The sequence below is a fragment of the Leptinotarsa decemlineata genome, unplaced genomic scaffold, assembly GCF_025532065.1.
Source record: "Leptinotarsa decemlineata unplaced genomic scaffold, Ldec_3_MD MMD2_tig00026328_RagTag_RagTag, whole genome shotgun sequence".
Lineage (NCBI taxonomy): Eukaryota > Metazoa > Arthropoda > Insecta > Coleoptera > Chrysomelidae > Leptinotarsa > Leptinotarsa decemlineata.
The window spans coordinates 18,862,891-18,887,808 of record NW_027412688.1 but is presented as its reverse complement, the minus strand read 5'-3'; the positions used below and the strand labels follow the sequence as shown (position 1 = coordinate 18,887,808).

At 34.7% G+C, this 24,918-nt stretch overlaps 1 protein-coding gene across 2 annotated transcripts in view; it reads left to right on the top strand.

Annotated features, from left to right (window-relative positions):
* Nucleotides 1-24,918, top strand: part of LOC111507743 (uncharacterized) — a 413,420-nt gene that overhangs the window by 322,989 nt on the left and 65,513 nt on the right. The window lies entirely within an intron of this gene.

Below are 24,918 nucleotides of genomic sequence, written 5' to 3'. Positions count from 1 at the left end.
ACGTCGAATCACTTCTCTTGTACAAGTCGCTCTTATAATATCAGGCGTAATATCACTGCACGCTAGTCGAATTTTCATTTTCAGATCATCCACATTCAAAGGGGGAGTAGTGAAAACAATATCTTTTAAATAACCCCATAGGAAAAAATCAAGCGGTGATAAATCTGGGGAACGAGCCGGCCACCGAATTGGACTCTTTATACCAATCCATCTATTTTGATACGTTCTATCCAGATATTCAGTAACAACCTCTGAATTGTGAGGAGGAGCACCATCTTGTTGCCACCAAATTCCTTGTCGTTCTGCTATGGGAATATCTTCTATCAACTGGATCAAATTATTTTCTAGAAAATGTAAATATCGCAATCCATTGAGATTTTCATTGAAAAAGTAACGTCCTATGATGCGGCCATTGAACAATCCACACCATACATTAATACCCCAAGTAGTTTGAAAATTACTTTCGCGGACCCAGTGGGGATTTTCTTGAGACCAATAGTGACTGTTATGTCGATTCACAACTCCATTATTGTGGAATCGCGATTCTTCGCTCCACAAAATTTGACTGAATATGTTAGGACTTTCATGTAATATTACCTGAATACAAGCAATGAATTCAAGTCGTCGTTCAAAGTCCGTGGGTTTCAAACCTTGTACCAACTGAATTTTGAATGGGTGGTATTTATTTTCTTTCAGAATTCTCTGTACATTAGATTTACTCACACCGACTTCTTCTGCAAGAGTACGGATAGAAACATTTGGATGAATAATAATATAAGCCAACACATTGATCTCTAAATCTTCAGTTCTAACAGATCTCGTATGATGACGATGCTTTATAGTAGAAGGAAATGACCCAGTTCGCAATTTTTCTACAACTGACATTCCCCAAAAATTAATAACATATCAATGCAATCACTTGGACTAAACGCGAAAGGCATTCTGGTTTTTTCGCACAAAGAACACAGTTACTGTTTTGCAAAGAATCACTGAATCGAACTGACAAGTAGATACAATTCAACAACATTTGTTACTATGGCATCAACAAGCATAAGCTACTTGATGAAATTGTGCAATATAAAGCAATTCACCCTCAAGTTAGTCACATTCTCAAGAATTTCAATATTATATTCAACTGATATCGATATCGTATCGTAGAGGTGAGAATAATGGTTTGTATTCAGTAGTAGTCTAGTTCAATTTAATAAAAGATATAGACTGGATTCGTGTACGAGTAAATAAGTTTTTTTGAAACTTTATATTTAAGGAAAAGTGCAATAACTCAACAACGCCGTAACCGAATTTCAAAAACCAAACATGAAATGATATCAGAATTTAACGTAGCATCTGAATATGTAATGATATACAGGGCGTTCTATTTTAAAAAATGGAATTTTGGTCTGTAGCACCTACACCAAACACCCTGTATATTTAAAAATTATATCAAAATATAGCTCTCATGAACTCCTAAAACTTTTGTATGAAACATTTTTGTGTATCTCCTTCAACAAACCAGATATTGCCTGTCACATAAAATGTGGGACACTCGGTATATATATATATATATATATATATATACCGGGGTGTGTATATATATATATATATATATATATATATATATATATTACAATGTAGGTTCTCTCACGGATGGTAGAATATGATGTGTTGTTTTTCCGGGTGTTCATCCGTTGTGTACTATTCGATAGTCGACGTTTCGCCATCATCTCAGATGGCATTATCAAGACGAGAGGTGTTACACCTCTCGAAGAGAAGCAGTAACTATAATAACTATAAGCGGCGTTGTCGCTTCTACTATAAAGTTGCGGCTTTGATTTTTCAAATGGAACACCCCATATATAATATCATATTATGATTCATTATCACTTTGTCAACAAATTCATATACTATTTCCCTATACCTATCTATTACCGTTTAGAAGATATAAATTAATTTCGATATTTTTTTTACCAAACATGAACTTTTATAAATGCTGATAATCTTGAACTCTCTTGCCCAAAACCATCAAATTTAAAATGGAGTGGAGTGATACTATGAGGATCTTCACTCCGAGTCATATTTTCATTTGCCTCATACAGGGTCTTCAAAAAATGCAGATACTTTGATCTCATGAAAAAATGAATGGAACTCAATTTTTTCAAATGAAACACCCTGTATATTTCAACATTTTTGAGCTCTACATCCAATTTTAGATTAACTTTGTTCATCATGAAACGCCCTGTATAGTATACAATTAGGTATTGTCCACCATCGTTATTCATAATATTATTAATAACGGAATCAATCAAGTCGCCCCGAAGTGCCAATTAATTTTTGTTGTTGTTGTTTCATAATTTCATGATTTATGTTTACTTATTTTTACACTCTCGTAGGCATCTAGATGCCTGTTGTTGTTGACTTGTCTAACAAATCTTAATGAACTGAAGTCTATGGAATGGTTTCGTTGCAAAATATGGTGGACGACTGCTGACTTTTCTGGTCTTCCATATTTTAGATGTGCTAAGTATTCCTTTTATCTTATATCAATAGATCTTTTTCTCTGTCCATAATTCTTTGCATCGCAGTCCCTACATTTAATTTCGTAAATTCCTGACTTTTTCGAATTCTCGACTTTGTCCTTTGGATTTCCTAAAAGGCTCTGTATTGTATGACTCGTTTCAAAATCCACCTTCATACCTAGTTCCTTGGAAATATGTCCAAAGTTCTTCGTATATTAGTGGTATAGAACTGAGATATATTTGTTTTGGGTTTTGTCCCTTCTTAAAGTCGACATTTCGTTCATTCTTAGCTTAAACTTTTTTTCCTCATTACATCACCTACAATATCCATCGAGAAACCGTTACTGACTGCTATTTCCTGTATTGTCCGTTTTCATTTTGTGAACCTCTCATGTGTGTGAGGAAAAGTCGAAAGACGATCCACTAGAAAATTCAGCTCAGCACGTTTGTGCTGTCCACAGCGATATGAACTATCAGAAATATGCTCGTACGTGCTTGTTTCCTTCCTAAATGCATCGTATTATTGCCTTTCATATTGGCTCCTCATTTCCATACCGTCAAGAAATGGGAGTTGTCCTTTATTTTCTAACTCATGTGAATTGTATTGATGGAAGTCTGTTATTTAAAAAAGAAACAAAGTCCTCAATATTCGATTTTTTGTTATCAACATCGCAAAAACATCATCCACATACCCCAGCCTAGAAAAATACTTTGACTTTTCTTTGGTTTCTGTATCGAATGTACACATGAAAAGGTTTGGCAGGTAGGAGGACAAAGGGTTACCCATAGCCATTTCCTCCTGTTGTTCGTAAAAACAACCTTCTACCTGGAAACGGTTTTGTTTCATACACAAATTAGTAAGAGAAACGAGTTCATCAATTTCGTTATTATTGAAATTATTTTTCTCTAGTAATTCCCTAAGGTACTGTAAGGTCGGTGGAATTGGGACACTTGAAAATATAGAACTAACATCAAAGGAAACCAAAATCTCATCTTCTTGCAAAATGATGTTTTTTGTACGTTGTATGAACTCTAAGGAGTTTTGATACTAAAACCTGGTTCCGCAAATTCCATAGTGAGCCATTTTGCTTATGGTAGGTAGGAGATCCAATAGCTAACCCAATGTGTCACATGTGTCCCGGTTTGTGGATTTTTGGGAGGCAATATAGGTTTGACATCGTTTGGTTGGAAACTTGTAAGTTCCGTTTCAGTTGAGGAGTAAGTATGTTGTCGCATTTCTTGAGTACGTCCTTTTATTTCGGCAATCATCTTTGGTAATGGGTCCCTGAACAATTTCGCACACGGTTCGTTACTGATGAGAGTATTCACCCTTTCTTAGTTGATTCATCCGATTCATCCGGAATTATTACTTTGTTACCTTTGTCCGCTTTCTAATAAAAAATGTCTTTGTCTTTCAATCGCTTGGTAAGATTCTTTTGGTTTTTATCGTCGTTTATTAAATGTTTCGTTTTATCTGTTACCATATTCCTGGAAATGTGATTCCTGATTTTCTCCCGAACTGGTTCCTTCGTGGAATCAGACATATATTGAATCGAACTTTCAACACCAGCAATGATATCCTCAAAAACTTTTTCGGAAGGCGGGATGCCAAATTCTATTCAAAAAGTGGATCTCATCTCTATCAAACAATTGTTATGACTGACTTTCGACAATGTTTATGACTTTCGGATTGGTTTCTTTTGGTTTATTCTTAGATAAAAGTGTTTTGAGTTTCTTATTATGAGAACACATTTTCCTGATATATTTCGTCTCAATCATCCGAAACATTCCTTTCTGAAAGTCTTGAATTGTGCCTGCACCAGTACAAAATTCAACTGACATAGGAACTGAATGCAAATGACACATAGACATGCCACACAGCTCATGTCACATTGGATATTCTGCACTAGTGATTTGAGGGCATCGTCATCTCAGGTGGAAGTGATGTGACCTTGCCTGGCGACCAAGATCGTGCGATTTGATCCCGTTGGACTTTTTCTTGTGGTGTTTTCTTAAGTCGCAGGTGTAACATCAAAAGTAACATCAAAACAATTGACAGCTGTATTTCTCCCGATCAGATGGTCTTAACCCTTTTAGATAAGTCGAAAGAGAACAAACATGCAACGTTAGGCCGGCCACACACGTAACGGTATACATGACAGGTAAACCTGCGCAGGTTTACCTGTCATGTATACCTGTGCAAACTAGAGTCCACACACGTAACGGTATACCGTACGTTTAGCTCAGTTGAGAGATGGCGAGCCAAGATGAAGATGATATGATAGCTTTAGTCGGATTGTGTGTGGTTTTAAAAAAGAAGAAGAAGTTTAAACGTAAAATGTGGAGTAAAAAGTGGCGTACTAAAAGAAATGAATACACTCATACAAGATTATTGAAAGACTTGGTTGGTGAGCCTTCAGACTTCCGTAATTATTTGCGGATGGATGAAGACGCCTATAAACAGCTGTTGTTACTCGTGACTCCATTAATTGAAAAGAAAGACACGGTTATGAGGAAACAAAAGACACTCTCTTCACGGAAGAAGCCCGAACTAAACAAAACTACTGCGCAGGCGACCAGACGTACTCACACACACGCTCAGGTCTAGGGTATAACTGACGACTGCGCAGGTACAAGATACCAAATCTCCGTTCCTGTCAGGTGACCGGCGCAGGTCGCTTCGCCTGTGCACTTTCGCCTGCAACGACTGGCACACACGCTCCGGTTTGCCTGCGCAGGTGACCTGTACAGGTTTACCTGTCATGTATACCGTTACGTGTGTGGCCGGCCTTATACCGTCAACTACATTGATCCCGTCAGACAGTCTAGTCAGTCGTAATTGGTTTGAATCGGTACAGAGCAAATCTAAGCAAAATTCAAACTGTTTGATTTTTCTGGTAGCGCTAAAAAGTTAAAGAATGAGGAGAGCCAAATAAAACGAAAATGAAACACCCGCTTGCAAAAGCTTATCAATCTCCACAATCAATCAATGGCTTTCAACGTTATTTCACAATAACTGTTTCACGTTATATTTACCAAATAATACCCGACTACAAGAGTAAGTATACTTTTATGTGCTCTAGATCATTAACAACTCGTGTCATATCATGAAATCATATTATACCACTTTTGATATTAGCCCATTTTGGTCAAATTTTGAACTATAATTTATTGTATACCTACTAGTGGACATTTTTTCAAGGTTCTCCTTACCTTTACCACCTTTACCACCGTGTAGAAGTAAACACAAGTAAGTTCACTCTCCACCATATTTGGGTCAAGATTCCCCACCTCGAATTTCATGCGCGGCCAAACTACAGCGCAACCGACTGAATCTGAGGCGTTTACCAAGCGAGCCAAATTGAGGCATGGAATATTATTACAGAGTGAGTCGTTGTAAGTGGTGGTTTTGTATTTGTGAAAAAATTTGTGTCTAGTTTCAGAATGAAAGTGTCGAGCTGTGGGATGCCGTAATTTGCATGTCTGTTTTTCTATTATTTATTATGTAAGATTGAAGTAATGAACATATAACGAAATTCATAAAATAAATTGTTATAAACCATATATAGCGGAGTGATCAAAAATCAATAACTTTAGTAATCAAGATAAAGATTGCAACATTTGTTCGATGAAATGGGCATCAAGTCACACTTATTCTACAATATAGTTGGTTTTGAGGAATTATTTAACAAGGAAACGGCTTCTATAGCAGAATATGTCTTGGTAGTCATGGCAAAAGGCATATATTCGAACTGAAAACAGCCTGTTGCAAACTTTTTCACCAATTCATTCACATTAATACTGGATATAAAAAGTATTGTGATTGAAGCTGTTAGGCAATTATCAAAAATTGGATTAAGAGTTAGGGGTATCATTTCAGATTTAGGTTCTAATTTTTATAAACTTGTCAGAAAATATCTCAAAGTGACTGTAGAGCAGTCATATTTCTTTGTTGATGAGAAAAAAATATTTTACTTTTTTGATACTCCTCATTTGCTGAAATGTAGCAGAAACCATTTCTTCAATGACTTTTTGAATCTTGATGAATATACAACGAACAAAAGCAAGATAAGAAAAGCAATATAGACTAGCACCCAAACTTACTGATTCTCAATTATTTCAAACTAACTTTCAAAGGATGAAGGTTAAATTAGCCAGTCAATCAGATATCATCAGCAGCAATAGGAACGGCTACATTCATTGAAAAAAATGGATAAAGTGTTTGATATTTCAAATTCAAATATATTTGACGATGTGGAATATCAAAACTAATTGATTTTCTGAAAGAAATGAAAATATTTTTCAGCAAATCAACTGTAATATAAAAAAAAAGAAAAAAACACTACTGGACAAATGAGATTCATTGAGGGGTGGCAGATAACAATTTCGGCATTTCTGCAACTTTGAGAAAACCTACATAGTGAAGGAGACTCCTACATATTGCCGGGGAATATAAATCAGGACTGTGTGGAAAATTATTTTGGTCAACAGAGAAATACTTGTGGAAATGCCAGAAACCCAACTCCTATTCAAATTACCAGAGCTTTCAGAAACACATTTACTCTTCAGTATTTCACATAGGCAGAAGGAACTATCTGTCTAGAAGATACTAGTGAGATTTTATCTAGTGTTACAGATGCTGACATAAATAGAATTAAGATTCTTGTGGAAGTTCCAAAAAATCCCTATAAACCTTTGAGAGTAGAGACAAATTATTATAGAAATCTAGCCACTCTAGAAGGCAATAGCTTGGGCTATGTTTGTGGATATCTTTTGAGAAAATGTTTAAGAAAACATTCACGTGATGTATGTACAAATTTTTTCACGGTGGCTAGTACCACACTGAATGAAACAAATGTATATAGTTATTTCAAGGCATATAGTAATACAGTAGCCAAACAGTTTGGAAGTTCATATATGCCTCTAGATTCATTTTCACAATGTATCATTCATCTTGAGACATAATTTCTTAATCATTTTTAACAATTTATGTGCCTCTGATTGCATAGGCAACCAGCTCAAAATAATGTTTTCAAAAATTAACATTTCTCACCCTTGTGATAATTTTCTTTTGGATTATTTTTTTTCTCTTTTCACAAGGGTGAGAATTCATTATACTTTGAAATTTGCCAATAGAAATTTGAAAACTCATCATTCTGAAAAATCTTTAGAGTAGAATAGCATAAGTTTTTCACCTAAATTGTATAATCTTACTATATAAAATATACGTTAATTTCACCACCTTGTCTTATTTTTTATCAATTCCTAAACAGTTCACAATCATATGAGAAATTTATTGGGAGCTCCTCGTAGCAATGATGAAGTCAGATCATGGTCACATATTTTTTGATCGAACCTTGTGCAGAGGTGCACAACAACTCTTAGCCTACACCTTCCTGCCCCGCCACATGCCAGCAAAAAATAAAATCCTAAAATCTCGACCCGAAACATCAAAGAGGCCTACCGGGAGTGAATTTACTTCTGTTTACTTATATACGTTGACAAAATAGTCCTGCCTCGCAGAGTGTAATGTGTGCAACGAACAGTGTTGGCATAACGTCCATAGAAAACTGAAACTCTGAAATGAAGACAACATATACAAACTCCCACGAAAGTGAAATTACGATTGGTTTACAAGGAAAAAACTCACCACAAAGAATGCAAATTTAATGAATTTCTAACAAATTTTCCAGTCAGGCAGCACTGGTGGTAGGTAAATAGTACACGGATTGTGATTGACCGATTATAAACTGAGAAATCCAAAGATTTGAATCTCTTCAGTAAGTATAACTTCAGAATTTGGAGACTGCTCAAACTGATATTACCTATTGAATATTATATATCATGCATTTCTCCGAATTGTTTTCTATTTTGTTTTTAGAGAAAAAAGTGGGTGTCATTTTCAATAGAAACGTATTGTTAAGTTATTTCCGCGTGGGTTGATCAATAATTGTTATTTATGGGTTGATGAGGGAAGTTAATATGAACAACCGCTACCATAAACTCTAAACTATTCATTACTCTAATGTGAATAAAATTCATACATTACCTGCGAGAATATTCTTCTCTTATCTTTGTACAGGATAGAATATAAAAAAGGAAGTACCATAAAAAACTACATAAAACAAAACAGGGGAAAGAATCCAATTTGCAAACACTTTTACAGTATGATACATAGCAATAATTGACTACACTGAATAATCAAACTTAACTTTATTTCAATTCAAATACAACAAACACTTGTCTATCGTCTTACTAGATCACTTCGCGTACCGCACTGTAATGTCCACTTCACTGTGTACTTGACTGCCTGAATGTCTATCGCCTTACTTGATCACTTCGCGTATCGCACTGTATCTTCCACTTGACAGCATAGAATTTTCGCCGAAGTTCTTGCTGATTCTCGAGCGGCAGGGAACATTGGGCATTCCCGCGCTCTTAGCTATGTCACGTTTGGTTTGTGGTTACCAGTGGCGGCCGGCGTTACTGTCTTTCGGGCATGATCTACAACAGTATAAACGGAGGAGATAAAAAAAGGTAATTATACACTTGTTAATTATACATCAAACTTTTAGTGGTGCTGCTTGGAAAGTTGCATGTCAAAATGTGTCTTTCTCTCAACTGCATCACATTATAGGTATTCAGTTTCAAATTAATCCTGCTCTTTATCAATCTTTCTGAATATTTCCACCTTCCAGGTGTAGAAAGGGAATTTCGATTCACCTCGATGAGTGACTGCGTAAAATCAAGGTATTTTTCACAGAAAAAAGTTTGTTGATCAGTAACTTATTATATTTGATAGTTTACCTATTGAAAATAGGAATGAGTTTACAGACCTATACAAAGTTCTCCATCACATTTTCATTTCAAGACAATAATTCTGCTCATTCAGTAACCTTTTTCTGATTCCGAGGGTAGCACAAAATTGAAAAGGTCGTAAAGTATGTCATTCCAAAAACCCAGCAATCAGATCTCAAAAGCTCCAAAAGTTAAATGAAATTCATTATTTTTTTTCTCGTTTCATATTGCCTCTGGACCGAAACTTCAATTTATACCCTTGCTGATTCATTCTTTATTTCGCACAATGTTAACTAGAACACATGATTGGTTCCACGTTAACGTTTCAGCGAAACATTGTATGTGGATTTTGAAGTAAATTTTACATCAATTTACCAGTGCACTCCCCGATAGCAATTTGAATTTAATGGAATAATATTTTATAATTGAATTCGCTGAGCTGAAATGAAAAGTGAATGAACGTCCAAATGAAGCTACTAATATATTTTTAAATTGCATTATATTTCGTCATAGTTATTATATATTTGACCTATTTCCATTCAGCTAGGAATATATTTCTGAAATCAATATTTTAAAAATGTTTGCTGTGTGAGAGTAGAAAAATAAAGAGATATATGGAATATATCACGTTGCAGGTTTTCAGTTATTGTTGAAAATTGATATGCAGAAAACTGCCTATTTCAATTTCGTTTAAAAATATGCATTTTTGAGAAGTTATATTTATGAATGACCTCTTTCTCTGCGAATTTCTCTACATGCTCTTTACAAGTTATTTTCAATGCAACAAAGATATCCTGAGAATATAAATATATTTGTTCTATTTCTCTTCGACTTTCTCGAACTCAGTTGAAAATTCATCACTGACAAATTTTCATAGAATATTGAATATACATACATTTACTAAAAATGATATTTTCGATATATTACACAACTGAATGAAAGAAATCTAACAACGTATTGCAAATCCTTCTTGTAGTAAAACAATAAAATTCACAATAAAAAGAACTTTCACGTATCTTCCTTTACATTCATCTGGACAATGTTGATCCACTCGACATAACTAAAATTATGATGATGCGGTTAGGGAAGATGCGACTTCCAGAACTTTGTAAAGTTAATAATTTCAAACAAGTTCAAAAACATCAGCTATGTCAACAAAATTGGAAGAACGTCGATTATTATAGTGGGAAAGGATTTCGGTTGAATTAAATGAAATATTGGAAACATTTTTTGGAAAGGTTTTGGCTTTCTATACTTCTTCATCTTTATACGAAAAAAATTGTAAATCTTCCAAAACAAGGAATAAAACAATTAATTTTGAAATGAACTCTTCACGAAAGTGTGTAGATCATGTGAAGAAGTAATGTTCAGACATAAAACTGAAAAAAAATCCTTCTTGAAACAACTACTTTTATGAAACATTATATTACACGAAAAGAAAAATACTTTCAAAACAACTGAGTATCTAAGTTCATGGAGGAAAGTAAACCAAGTTTATGTGTTTTCGTGGATCTTTTCACAGCCTTCATTACGGTGAGTCATCAAATACTGCTTGAAACCCTACAAGATATCGGAGTCTGAAATAGTAGCTTGAAATTATTCAAATCCTAACCCAATCCAAAAACAAAAAGTTTAATTGCTCACAAAAGTTAAGTCAATAATGAAAGTGAAATCTAAAAAAATGATACGACTATAGTGCATGTTCATGAGTGTTCTTCATGCACGTTTATTTTTTTTTAATCATCTTGTCATTTCAGATCATGAATCTGTTTACAAATATGTTTACGAACGATTATCCTCAGAATTATGCGAGCTGAGAATTTATGAGGTTTTGTAGTTTAACGTATGATATTAATTAGGGCTCTAATCGTGGTTCCACATAGCCATTGATTGAATGACTAGAACGAACCACTCATGCATACCGAACGACTATTGTCTTGATAATTTCTTGCAATGATAATTTCCATTTAGTCAATCTTTTTGAGAGTTTCTACATGGAAGTATTAGTAAAAGTTCTACTGATTTCACGAAAACAACGAAGGTTGGTAACTCATTGTTCGTTCAAAATCGTGACACCTCCGTAACTAATTTATTGAATTATTCACCTCCATTTCCGTTGTGGATTTTATTGACGGGTGAATGGAATTCACATATTCGATAAACTTACCTAATTGCCAAGCTGTACCGGCGAAATAAACTAAGATATCATCTTACGTATCTGTACCATTCCAAAAACTGTTAATTGACCGATTAATATAGATTTCATTCTCTGGATTATCTTAAAAAAATTCAGCCAGGAAAGGACGCATCGGGCTTTCCATCATTAGTCTTTCGCTGCACGAACAAAACTTTTCGTCGAATTGAATAAAATTTTGAAATGAACAAGTACTAAATGAATCTGAAATGTGCTGTTCAATTAGAGGATCTACAAGTTTTTTGTGTAAGAAACGCACAACCAGCCCAATTCTTTCAGTTGGTGGCATACTTTGAAATAAATTTTGGACATCAGATAATAATAATTTAGCCTAACGTGTTTAATATTATTTACTACATATATATTATTTATACTGAATCTCAACTTGAAATTAATATAGGTTTGAATTAATTTCATGATCATTTCTGAGATTTTTACAATTGGAGCCGTTATAAAGGACACCACAGGTCTAATTTGGAAATTGTTTTTATGGAATTCAATGAGAAAATACAGTTTGAGTCGTTGAGGATTCATGATCACTGCCCTGCCCTTATCACTTCCATTCACCACCAGCTACATTGTCTTGAGGGTTTCCTTTGCCTCTTTCCGGTACATAGTTGTAGGATCATTCCTCAGAACATCGTAGCTTCCTGAATAGAGGAAATCTAGAGTTTTACCTACGAAGTCGTTTTCATCTAACGCAATAACCGTTCGACCTCTATCCGCTCTCATGAAAATCACTTCATCATTAACTCTTTGTTTAATTGATTTTGCAAATCTCATTTTTCTATGAAACTTATTAGACTATTGATCAAACTCAGTCTTACAGACAAGTGAGAATTGCAAAATCATTCAAACAAAACCTACTGTCAAATATAGAATTCACATATTTCAAATTAAAACTGTCCATATGAATCAAAACATCAATTCAACTGGCAAATCAACTTCGGAAATTATCAAATAATAATTTTCGTATTTTGAAGTTCATTATATTTTCAAGGAACCGTTGAAAAGTTGCCTAAAAATATCCTTATACAGAAAATATGAAACAGCTTCCCAAGCAAATAACACTCATCTAATGAAATTCCAATCGATCCAACCCCTCTCAGCATTCCCGTCCTGTGAAACTATCTGATTTTCCAGAAATTCGAAATCTCTGGGAGAGTTGCAAAATTAACTTGTCACTCAAAGATAAAGAGGCAAGGTTCTTAGGCTCAGCCACAACAATTCCGAAAGCCAGAGCAATTAATAGATTATCCCGTTCTCCTCGGGTTTATTAGACAACCTAGAGACCTTTACCAAGACTAACGCTTCACTAAACAATCTTATTTCCTCCAATGGGACTTGCGAATTTATTTTTTACGCCTTGAATAACAGGGGCGGTTCGTACTAAACGGACCGTATAGTTCGAGATAAAAAATCGAACCGATGGAAGAGATTTCAACGACATAACAATGGACTTATTTATTGAAAGGCTTCATTTTCTTCAACGCACTGGCATTATTGTTGAATACATTTTCATGGATGATTTTGTTCAGCCAGAAAATAACGGGAATTTTTAAATATCATGGGTTTAGAGAGCCCGATTTGGCAAAATGTTAATTCATAATGTTGGTATTCATGTCTCTGGAGTATTATGAAATTTCTAGCTGTATTCATTGTTCACTTTTTCTGTGTTAGTTACTATGGTTGAACGTTTCTTAAGAACTCGTTTTTCAAAATGAATGGATCAAATAATTTGCAAAAAATTCTGCTTAAGTGAAGTATGTGTGGATAAAATGTTTGTCAAATGCCTATGATGAGCCTGTTCTGAGTAAAATAAAAGTTTACGAGGAAATCATTTTCAAGAATATCGTGAAAACGTGTAATATGACTATCGTCTTGGACGCCCAAGCACATCAACAACCGATGAAAACGAAGGAAAGATGAAAAGAATAGCTATGACCGATCGCCGAATCACAATCAGAGAAGTAGCTGATGAATTTTTGCCACGAAGTCAAACGGGTTATATGGAATTCTATTTACAAGTTCAACACCGTTTGCATGAAACAATTTGAAAAAACTCTCAGATTTGAGGAGGAACAATTCATGGCTTTTGTACCACGATAATGCACCTCATCACACATCATTATTTGTCTGTGAATTGTCAGCAAAAAATATACTCTGATGATGCCCCTGCCTCCATATTCGCCAGATATGACTTCTTGAGATTTCCCCTATTTCCAAAAATAAAGAGAACCTTAGAAGCATAGCATCGCTGAAAAAGCAAAAGGATATCTCAGAGATCGAATTTAAGTTAAGTGTTTTGAAGATTCGAAGAAGCTCTGACACAAGTGCATAGTATTCAATGGGGACTATTTTGAAGGCAACAACATTAATCTAGACGATTTGATATATTTTTTTTAATGAAAATTCCCATTATTTTCTGAACATATGTCATACGTTTCCGAATTCTTTAAAAATGTATATATCTGTTTAGAATATTTCAATGAGTAACGTAATTTTTTTTCACCTGTTTTATACTTGTTTTCTGGAAAAAATCACACCCCAAGACAAGGTGTTTTCATGTCAGTATGTCCGTTCAATCAAACCAAGTGGCTTTTGATTATTTATTAACTTTTTTTCGTATATGAGATAGTTATACAGAGGTGGCCACTTCTCAAAAATTGTTAACAGTAAATGATAGACGAGTCGGTCGAATTGAGAAAACGCTACATATTATTAAATCTTCAAATTATGAAGAAAGAAAAGAATAATGGATTTGATTCTCTACTTCCTCATCTTTAAAAAAAACATTGCATGAGGATGAAGTAGTAAATAGCCAAAAAGTTTCCTTCTCAAAATCTAGTCACTCATAGAAAATATCTTCCCCTTCAATTCATACTGAAAAAGTGCTAAGGCACACTTCAAAAAGTCTATAGGTATAGATAAAAAATTTTATAAGTTGCAATTATAAGTTGCGAAGTCATCCGAAAAAAATTTCTCAATACTATAATAAGCTTTATCTAGCAGAAGTTTTTTTACTCTTTTTCGAAACTGTTTGTAGCATGTTAACTTCCTGCTTGAATGGGAAAGATGATTGAAATGTTTTTTGCTATTATAAAGAATCGAATTTTTTATTTTTGCTGTTAACGGGATAGGAAGAGGAAGAGAAATATTGAATGTGAGACGAGTGGCATAACTTTGAGTTGAGTTCGAGATGTTATCTTTGTGCTTTTTGGGCATTAGGCAGACTGTTTCTAAAATAAAGAGGCAGACTGTTAAGATGTGATGAGTTAAAAAAAAGGGCTTACAGGAAATTTGGATTCTAGCTCTGGTAATAAATCTCACTGCTCTTTTTTGTATTGTGAAAACTTGACTCATTAAGTTTTGACAGCTGCTCCTCCAAAAACAAACTTCGTTCCGCAAGTGGGATTCGAAAAGTGCAAAGTATGCTTTTCTAGCAGAGTGATAGTCCGAAGAGTTAGAGAAAGACCTTATCGCCAGGTCGGTAGCCAGGTCGGTAGCCAGGCGGTTCGACGTGAGTGCTTTGTTCATTCACTCGAATTGACTGCCGTGTTGATCGGTGGTTCAAGCCCTAGTCTGAACGATTGATTTTCACTTACTATCGTCCAACCCGTGTTAGAAATCACACGTTATAAGGTAAGACCTCGTTAATTTTTAGCTCGCACAAGTTTCTACCTCTGAGGGTTGTCGTTCATAGGGGTGGGACAGCTGGTCAACAGAAAAACAGATTTTAAACAACATGAGGATAATTTTTTGCATAGTATACTAATATGCGTTCCAAATTTTAATTTGTTGTCTATGTTGAGGCCTAAAAATGTGTGCTCTAGTTTATAATCGATGATGTGTTCTTCAAGAATTATATTGAAATTGAGAGTGATTCATTAATGTATTCAATGATAAAAGTATTCGAAAGGAAATAACACAAAACCGTTTCATTTTCATTTCATGTCCACCACTGCAATACCCTTAACTCTTCAACTATACCTGTTACAGTGTCATAAACGAGATATTTCACATATGTATTGAGAAAATGAATATTTCAAAATGTAAATTCGAAACATTCAATCCAAGTAAACACAGCGTTCACTTGGAACTGAACAAAGCCAGTAACGAGACTTGGGAGTCAGGTAGATTACAACTCTAACGTCAGTACTCCAAATTCCTGACCGCGGAAACTATCCTATCATAAACTTTTTTCAACAGAAACACAATCATTCAAAGATAATTATTTTTACCTATTTTTTTACCACACTGATCAGATTTGTGCTCGATGTTATTGATAAATTGAAGGTCATTACATTTCGATACAGTAGTTTATATATCGAATAGCTAAACCCGTCGTTCATTCGCATCAATCAATTCCAGTTAAAAAAACAGCGATGCTCTCCATTTAAACCGCGACTTCACCTTCGATTTTTTTACCAATCCATTTAATTTTGGCGACGATAATTACACACAAAAACAAATTAATAATTATATCAAGGTATTTTTTCCTTCGTTCCGGCCAACGTTCGTGAAATCTGATCTGCATTGCAAAATATATACAAGGAGTTACTTGCCTTGAATCAGCTGCCACACCTTTTATTCTCAGCGCACCTTCTCAGTTAACTTCGCCAATTTACCATTTTTGGAATCTGCATACGTGTTTGGCATTTGGATTATTCAATACTGTTTGTAAGATCAAATCCGTATACAGGATGGACTAACAGTATTTGCCTGTATGAGCGAATTGATAATAGGAAATAATACGTCTTTATTCGCCCAACAACAATAACATTTACATGCAGTGGTGAAAGGGCGGAGTATCAACCAAGGCAGTTTTTTTAATTGTTCTCAGCTTCTGTTTGAAAGTTATCTAGTGTCTGATGGGCTGTTTGCTCAATCGATTCGAAGTGCTGTCTGGAGCTTAACTTTTCAGTATTTTTTTTTCGAATCAATTGAAAATATTACTACCTGTTATTGGTCTTCATATTTAAAACCTTTTGAATTTAGTCACAATAATCTCCTGAGGACGCTAACTTAGTTAGCGAAACGCGCGTCAAGAGACCGTATTTTATTCTGATGTTGGAAAATTATTTTCAATAGATCCATTTTACGCCAGAGGTTCCAGTACAAACTATCAATTTTTTTTAGGCTGCCCCAAAAATATATTCGCCTACTTTTTATTACACCAGTCTTTAAGTTTTTGTTCATCATTTGGACTTTAAATAAATATTTTAACAAACATTTGATCCAACTTGAAAAGTAGTTCGTCCTTTGTTTGAGGGCGACTGACATACAGCTGTTTCAGCCTATTGGGCATCGCCAATGCCGGGCAAGCGGTCTTCGATTGGAGACAAATTAATAAAAATCATGATGAGCACTTCATTGAGATTACTGGTGAACCCAATCAAGACATAAGTGGCCGAACCTAGTGGTGTGACATCCAAGTTTACTGATCCAATTTTTCAAATTGGCATTGGTGTTATAACTAACTTTCAAAACTGACAACTAATGTAGCTCCCAGGAATGCCATCAAAAACCAAATCCATATATGTTTTCAGAGAGACATATAGAATAAACAAGGTTAACACAGTCAAGCTGTCAGAATTCAAATGAAAAGATATCTAAATGAGCATCCACAATTTGATTTCAAGTTGTCAGAATTCAAAGGAAAAGGTATTTAGATAAGCTCTCCAACGAGCATCCACAGTTTAAGAGACAAAAGCATTGTATTATTCCCGCCTATTGGGTAACGTCAGTGCCAGACAGGCAGTTTTCGACGAAAAACAACTTACGGAAAATCAGGATGAGCACTTCATTAAAATCACAACAAAAACGCGAGCGAGATATGAGTAAAACCCAAGTTTTCCAATTCAATTCCCCAAGTCTGCAGTGGTTTCATTACCAATCTTTGAGAGCGACAATTATAATAACAGACATATGAGAATCCCTTCAGAAACCGAATCCACATACGTTTACGATGGCACGTCATAAGAAAGACATAGAATAAAAAAGGTTAACGCAGTCCAGCTGTTAGAACTGAAATGAAAAGATCAATAGATGAGCACTTCTCCGACCATCCACAAGTTGATTTCACTTTGAGAGTCACTGACATACAACTGTTTCAGCCTATTGGGCATTATCAGTGCCGGAGAAGTGTTCTCCGATCGAAGACTAATTTTGGAAAATCAGGTTGAGATCTTCATCAAAATTTCTGCAAAAACGCAAGTGAGACATAAGTAAAGCCACCTAGTGGTGAGACACCAAAGTTTGCCAACCCATTTGTGGTATCACCAATCTTTAAAACCGATAACTGGTGTAGCTGAAATATGAAAAGCTCTCCATTGGAAACCGAATCCACATATGTTTCTAGAAAGTCATAGAATAGAAAAAGGTTGCTGCAGCCAAATTGAATCGAAATGAAAGGATAGAAAGATTAGCACGACTGTCTTTGATTGAAGACATATTGTGGATAATCGGGATCACTTCATCAAAATTACCGCGTAACTGCAAGTGAGAGATAAGTGAAACTGGGATAACAAAAATTTTAACAGCTCTCCATGAACGACATTCTGTGCAAACCTGTAGTGTTCTACACTGTAATTTTGAACTTCGACTTTTGATTGTTACATCCTATTTCACCCAATAAAGACCATTATTGAAACAATCCACATTAAGAACCACCAGCATACAGCTGTTTCAGCCTATTGGGAATCGTCAGTGCTGAAACAGCAATGGGTTGTCAGATGATACCCATTCAATAATTCGTTCCCTCATACAGAGTTGACATATTTATTGTTCCTGGAAAAGTTTCCAATCTGTTAATTCTGCTTCGCGGTACGTTTTCGACAACTCATTCTGTATATTTGTTCATTGTTCACTTCGATTAAATTTCATCACTTCACTGAAAACTATAAAAATATCCTATTCGTTTGAATATGTTTGACAATCAACAGTGTGTCCGCAAAGTATGGAATAAAGTCGATATTATCGAAACCAAAGGTTGTTTTACAAAAACCTGAAACAAGTCGATTTTTAATTTCAATATTCTACATTTTTCATCAAAATTTCATTGTAAAGGGTGATTCATATTAATGTGATGACGTCACCGGTAATTTTTTGAAATGCAACACCCTGTATTTGATATCAGTTTTAGATAATCCGTAACGAGCTGATTCCGAAAAGGTATGATACTTTTGGTCTAACGGAAAGAATTTGAAAGATGCGCTCTTAGAAAATAAATTTTTCTTGGTTTCTTGAGAAATATTGTTTATTTCTGTTCGAATTTTTTCTTTTAATTCTTGAATATTTGCTGGTTTCTTTTTATAAACAACATTCTTCAGATGGCCCCGCATAAAGTAATCCAACGGATTCAAGTCTGGCGACCTCGCTAGCCATTCAATATGTCCACGTCTACCAATCCATCGGTTCGTAAACATTTGGTCGAGATACCTTCGAACATCTGCAGCATAATGTGGAAGCGCATCATCCTGTTGAAACCATAAACTTTCATCAACACTTCCAGGATTAATTCTACTGGGGAATAAATAAATTAAAGTAGGACAAGATATCCCCTTAAAAACGGAAGCTATGTTGGCCCGTCTAAAATACCGTTAAGAAAGTAGGGTCCGATGATCCTGTTTCTTACAAGCCAGCCCATGCATTTACCTTTTGCAGGTATTGTGAATGATGCTCAAGCATCCAGTGGGGGTTTCTTTGGCCCGTACATACAATTCTGACTGTGACCCCACCATTTAATGTAAAGTGGCTTCATCAGAAAAAATTATATTTTTACGGCGAGACGGCCTCGGTGACAGTTATCCATCAAGGCTTCACAAAATTCTATTCTTCTATCTGGATCATCCTTGTTTAATTCCTGTAGAAGTTTGATTTTAAAGGGATGCCATTTTTCCAATTTTATTACTTTGTGTACAGTTGTTTTACTGAACCTTACGAACAGAAGTATGCACATCTTCTTCAAAAGCAAGTAGAACATCTAGTTTTGTATCATCATTTACAGAAGGACGACCTGATTTGCGTGCATTTTCAACTGTACCAGTTTCTCGAAATTTCTTTTCAATCTTACTGCTGACTGTGTTATATGTCTTTCTGGATGTCCCAGCAATGGGTTGTCAGATGATACATATCCAATAATTCGTTCCCTCATACAAAGTTGACATATTTATTGTTCCTGGAAAAGTTTCCAATGTTAATTCTGCTTCGCGGTACGATTTCGACAACTCATTCTGTATATTTGTTCATTATTCACTTCGAATAAATTTCATCACTTCATTGAAGACTATATAAAAATATCCTATTCGTTTGAATATGTTTGACAATCAACAGTGTGTCCGCAAAGTATGGAATACATTCGATATTATCGAAACCAAAGGTTGTTTTACAAAAACCTGAAACACGTCGATTTTCAATTTCAATATTCTACATTTTTCATAAAAATTTCATTGTAAAGGGAGATCCATATTAATGTGATGACATCATCGGTAATTTTTTGAAATGCAACACCCTGTATTTGGTATCAGTTTTAGATAATCCGTAACGAGCTGATTCCGAAAAGGTATGATACTTTTGGTCTAACGGACAGAATTTGAAAGATGTGCTCTTAGAAAATAAATTTTATTGATATCTAATGAAAGTTGAAATTAATTAGTTATTTTATATTTTTTTCTAATGATTAATTCAACAATAGGAAAGTAATGCAGTAATAAATACATGACTTTATTTCAAATGTTCGAACTGTAGTCCTTGCTGTAGTTGACAGTAACCGTGATTACAAGTAATTCTTATTGATTTCAAAAAACTAGGCGGCTATTTTTTTTTATTATTATGAAATGTCATTATTTCGATTGACGTTCAGTAACTGTTAAACAGGACAGTAGTTGTTGTATTAATTCGTGAATTTTTTTAGTATTGCTTCGAATTAATTTGAAGTAGTTATGAATTTGAGTGTAAAGCAAATAATTGAAATACTTATGATGATTGGCTATGGAGACAGATCGCGAACTCAAATGGAAGTGTGTAACTTATTCAATGAAAAATATCCAGAATGACATATAACGCAGTCAGCAGTAAGATTAAAAAGAAATTTCGAGAAACTGGTACAGTTGAAAATGCACGCAAATCAGGTCGTCCTTCTGTAAATGATGATACAAAAATAGATGTTCTACTTGCTTTTGAAGGAGATGTGCACACTTCTGTTCGTAAGGTTCAGTAAAACAACTGTACACAAAGTAATAAAATTGGAAATATGGCATCCCTTTAAAATCAAACTTCTACAGAAATTAAACGAAGATGATCCAGATAGTAGAATAGAATTTTGTGAAGCCTTGATGGATAACTGTCACCGAGGCCGTCTCCTCGTAAAAATATAATTGTAGGTACTGGGCCAAAGAAAACCCCCACTGAATGTTAGAAGTTATGATGAAAGTTTATGGTTTCAACAGGATGGTGCGCCTCCACATTATGCTGCAGATGTTCGAAGGTATCTCGACCAAATGTTTACGAACCGATGGATTGGTAGACGTGGACATATTGAATGGCCAGCGAGGCCGCCAGACTTGAATCCGTTGGATTACTTCATGTGGGGTCATCTGAAGAATGTTGTTTATAAAAAGAAATCAGCAAATATTCAAGAATTAAAAGAAAAAATTCGAACAGAAATAAACAATATTTCTCAAGAAATCATAAACAAGGTTCAACAAGAATTCATTTATTTTTATTATTTATTTATTTATTATCGAAATAATGACATTTCACATTAACCAAAAAAACTAGCCGCCTAGTTTTTTGAAATTAATAAGAAATACTTGTTATCACGGTTACTGTCAACTACAGCAAGGACTACAGTTCGAACATTTAAAATAAAGTCATGTATTCATTACTGGATAACTTTCTCATTGTTAAATTAATCATTAGAAAAAAATATAAAAAAATTCATTAATTTCTACTTTCATTAGATACCAATAAAATGTATTTTATAAGCACACATCTTTCAAATTCTGTCCGTTAGACCCCAAGTATCATACCTTTTCGGAATCAACTCGTTACGGATTATCTAAAACTGACACCAAATACAGGGTGTTTAATTTTAAAAAATCACATTAATATGGATCGCCCTGTATAATGAAAATTTGTTGAAAAAATGTAGAATAATTAAATTAAAAATCGACGTGTTTCAGGTTATTGCAAAACGACCTTAAATTTTGGAAATATCAAATTTATTCCATACTTTGCGGACACACTGTATACGTACTCTCATGCAAAAGAAGTTCCAGTGTCTGTCATTCCCAACTTCCTATTGTTAGTGGAGCCTATTGGAAGAAGTATAACGTTTTCGAGCGAAATCTATAATTCCGTAGTGAATTTCATATTGTTAAAACGTTTTCAGTGACTGCTTCCAAAGTTATAAATCCTTCAACGTTATTAAATTGTTGTGTACTGAACAGGACGAAACTTCTGAAGATTCCTAGTCGAATAAGGGAATTTTCAAGGATTCACTGTCGCATCACGTAGCGTCAATTTTGGCAGTACCTAACTCGTGAAACTTTGCGAAGTAGTTCACAATGACAGAACTTCATGATTTCTCTCTCAACTGATATTACCAACTGAGCTTATTAATGACAGACAGGTGGAAATCACATTATTACAGCACAACCTGAAATTTCACAGTAGACTTCTAATCGCTTATGAAAAATCTACTGTGCGAAAAGACGCAGCTTCAGATTCAACTTCATATATAATTGCATATAGTGTCGCGGCTCAAATAGCTCGCGATGGATGTGTTATCTTCAGAAGGTGGCAACCGAATAATCCATGCCAATCAGCATTATTGCATTATCACTACTTGCCGAATATTTATTTATGTAAATGAACTTTTACAAGATCGACCAGTGCGGTGTACTGGGGCTATAAACTTGGAAAATTAAATATTTTCGGAAATAAGTATTTTTGACAATTTGGGTTTTGACAATAGTTTAGACAAAATAAAGTTCTAGATGTTAATTGAAGAAATAACGAATTATACCGGAGGAAATGGCTAATGCAAACATTGTTATAACAATTTCATAAACCACAATTTGATCTCCACAAACTTTATTCTCAATACATACCACATGTTTCGCTAACACAGTAGCTTTTTCGTAGTGAATTAGGTACGTACGTAATCAAATCTTAGTTTATGAAATTACTATGGATCTTCATCGGCCGAATCAATCAGAAAATTGTTTTTAACAGTTTTAGCTTGAGGATATACATTTTACTGATGACTGGTGATCAGTTGAGTTTGAACACCGTAAACGATGTTAAGCAATCGAAGAGGATGGAGTAAACTAGTGAACTAATATTACTTGAGGCTGAAAGGTTGTTATCATATTCCACTATGCTAGTGATATTATGAATGTGGAAGTTTATAAACGTCAACAATAGTGTACAGGCGGACACATTTTGACATATTCATATTTGATGTTACTTCCTCTATTGCACCTACACCCTATATTGTTTCGCATTATTAGATGCTCTATGATAAGCAGATTTCAACAAAGTATAAAACATATGGTCTGAAACTTATGGTTCGGGAGCTACAAATTATTTGAGTTGAAAACGAGCCACCCTGAATAACTTTTGAAACAATGATTTGCAGGAAAAATAAAAAACAGGCAACATTTATACAGGAGGCCACATTTTGGAATATTCGTTCTAGAGACAAATATGGAAACAATAAATCAGAAAAAGAGATTTTTTATTAAATCTTGAACAAAAATGGACCGGACCAACTTCCATACAATGATACAAAACGAGCTTCCATTGCCGCCCTCACATGGTTGAGAATCCCGGGAGTTATTTCTCTCCAATGCCTCATGATATTTTCTCCCAAATCTTCTAATGTTATCGATTCTATCTCATACACTTTAGACATCAAATGACCACATAGAATGAAATCTACAGGAGTGTGATCCGGAGACCTTGGTGGCCACTCTGTAGGACCTCTGTTGCCAATCCAGCGACCAGGAAAATGATCATCTAAAAATTGTCACACTGGAGCTGCATAATAAGGAGGTGCACCTCGATTGCCCTATTGATGCACTGTATTATTCGATTCAAATATTTATCACTAGTCAAATTATCATCGATAAAAAGATTCTATGATGTGGTCACCTAAAATTCCTGCCCAAACATTCACTTTTTGAGGTCATTGGGTATGAACTTGACGGTATAAATGAGGATTCGTATCAATCCAATATCGACAATTTTGTCGATTCACCTCTCCATTCGAACTAAACGTACATTCATCCGAAAAATAAATTTTATACAAAAAATTCTAATGCAAGTTGATCCGTTCAGTGAGACTTTTACAAAACTCGATACGAGTGTCGAAATCATCTTCGTTCAATTCATGAACTAGTCTAATCTTATATTGCTGAAATTTGGACTCATGAAGGATCCTGAAAATATTTGTACGACTGATTCTTGATTCTCGAGATAATTTAGTAAGAGACTGCAAATTTTCCATTAGTCCAGCGTGCCCTAAAACTGCAGTACAAATAGCTTCATCGTTAACAACTCCTGAACGGTTATGCTTTTTATTGTTAACATATCCAGTTTCCATAAATTTGTTCATTAATTCCGAAATATATTCGTGTCGTACATCCTGGATGATTATCATTAAACATATACGGGCAACAGCTCCAGTACTATTTCCATTCTGGTAGTACAAACTCACTATTTCAATCCATTCTCGAAGCGTATAAACCATTGCTTCTCTACAATTCACAAAAACAGAAACACCAATTGTAAGTTCACCTGGTAGGTAATCGTTATTGTAGAATGAGACAAATAAAAAATGAAGAGAATATCGAATTCAAACTAGGCAAAATAAGACTTTTTTGAAGTATACTTCACAAAAACACATATGAAACTTACGTAACAGATTGTACAGAAGTTCATTCAGGATGGCTCGTTTTCAACTCAAATAATTTTTAGCTTCCAAACTATGAGTTTCAGACCATAATGTATTCTATTTTGTTGAAATCTGTTCATCATGGAACATCTGATAATTTAAATGAAATGGTGACAGCATCGGGGGTGCGATAGGGAAAGTTAGATCAAATGTAAATATGTGAAAATGTGTCGCCCTGTATACTATAGTGGAGGTGTTTGTTTATTTTTCCTGAAAATCATTGTTCCAAAAGTTATTCAGGGTGACTCGTTTTAAATGCAGTGCACTGTATATCTGTTCAATTCTTTTTTTTTTATTCTGAAATCCACCTGTTGCGGGTAGGAGCTAATTTAATCTCTCTTCATTAACGCTAAATGTATGAAACAATTTTCTTTGCAGTCTTTTCATGATCACTTTTTATATAACGTCACAGAAAAAATGAAAAAATCCGGGGCCTCCTAACTATCGGT